Genomic DNA, 2,019 nt, shown 5'->3' with positions numbered 1-2,019 from the left:
TGTGTGTGTGTGGGGAGCATATGTTTAGATGTGTGTGTGTGTGTTTGTGTGTGTGTGTGTGTGTATATATACCGTTTTTTTTCTTGGCGGTCAAAGGTCCGCAGAATAAAGCCGTCCTCCTTTGTCTCTGCCTACACGTATCATCCTTGTTCTAACACCTATTCCTCCCAGAGTTGCATCACCATGACTGCGAAAGCCGAGCACCTTCACCGGATGAATTCAAGTGATACATATAAATTGGGCTTAAGAGAAAAACAAGATACAGCTGAGGTGCTTAAAAGTGGCTTCACTTAATGATTTCCTCTAACTTTAGATTCTTCTGATTATAAATTTCACTTCAAAACAGTAAATACTGAGCGATACTTTTGCATTAAAAGAAAAACTTGTTTTTAAAGCCTTAGACATGAGATACTCTTTAACCTTGCACTACAGATTACATTGTCATATTTGTTTCATTCTAGACACTAAAATATGTTGATTTATTTTTTTGTTTCTTCGGTTTGACTTCAATTAAGTACTATGTTTATAAAGATTATATAATTGATTAAATAAAGAACACATTATTAATACTGATGGAAATGTTTTTCTCGTTGTATTGTATATATTCAATTTAACAAACAGGTAACGAGTTCCTACGGTAAACAACTAAATGATCAATACATCTTGACACCAAGATTTATGCAACATTATTGAGACAGATGGGGATATTGTGCTTCATGGTTGCTTGACACAAACACGAAAAATGTTCTTGTTATATTTGTTTATCTGTGTAACTCAATCCAAACACCGATTAACCATAGAATGTATTTTGCATTTAATTAATTTGATGATTATCTCTGACTTGTGAGTATTTGTCAGCTTTTTGCATTGGAATAAATCAGTCTGCTGTGATTCTGTGCATTTCAGTGCTGCGCGCGTGCTCACATATACACATGCAGCGAGATGTCAGTCAGCGAGTGTGCGTGCGGTGACAGCGTGTGCTCAAACTGTGATTTTTTCTCTGTGCATGTGTAAAAACATATGGTGAGTCAGTGTGTAGGAGTTGAGTGCCAGCGCGTGTGTGGGAGGAGGGAGATGGGATAGGAGGTGATGGAGAGGAGAGGGAGAGGATTCAGGTTGTGCACCAATAGGTGGCACTCTACCCTTTTGTGATTGGCTATGGTGACCCAGACTAAGAGAGGTCTGGAAGCACATGCGTTTGCATCAGAATAGAACAGGAAGTTGGAGGATAAAATGTCCTTTTTCTCCTTCTTCCTTTCAGTTCTCCGGTTATTTCTGCCTGCCGGCTGCTCTTAGTGTGGAGGAATGAAAGCAGAGTGAGAGGATGTGGGTTACACCACTCTGGGTGGATGAATGGAGACTTAACAATGCTGGGGTTAGAGACTCACGTTCCCTTAGGGCTAAATGCCTCTATGGCAAAAAGCTCCGACCGACGCAGGGCATGCACTCCCTGTGTATGTGTTCATGTTTATATAGCAAAGTAAAAAAAAATGTTTGTTTGTGTGTGTAAGCGAAGTAGTAAAGCAACAAACGCTGCAGGTTTACTGAAGTGTAACCCATTCAAAGAGAGGAACAGAATGAGTTAGTGAGTTACATAAACACGTGAGTCACTGACCACAAACGACACCTCATATCACATCATCACTATGATAATTGCAAGTAAAGGAGTCGTAGCATTCATGTGTGAAATGAGAATGATCATACTGTGCGGTGGATGATAACAAGTGAAAGTGGATCATTTAAAACAACTGTGAGCTTTTTTACAAAGACGGGGTACAGTAATTATCCAGAAATGTAATCGGGTTTATGGTTGTTGGTTTTTTTTTTATCCATACATGTCACACAACACAAATAGAGGCAACAATAACAAAAAGAACACACACAGCTAAGGAGGCCTTCAGAGACTGAATCTCCACTATCTCACAACAAAGATTGTATTTGCAAAATCCCACAAGGAGCAGAGCCCCGCTTGTTACTTTAAAACACAGAATGGTAGTTTTACACAAGAAGACTTGGGAG

Source organism: Hippoglossus hippoglossus, chromosome 14 (genome assembly GCF_009819705.1).
Source record: "Hippoglossus hippoglossus isolate fHipHip1 chromosome 14, fHipHip1.pri, whole genome shotgun sequence".
Lineage (NCBI taxonomy): Eukaryota > Metazoa > Chordata > Actinopteri > Pleuronectiformes > Pleuronectidae > Hippoglossus > Hippoglossus hippoglossus.
The sequence above is the reverse complement of the archived record's forward strand: the minus strand, read 5'-3'. Positions refer to the sequence as shown.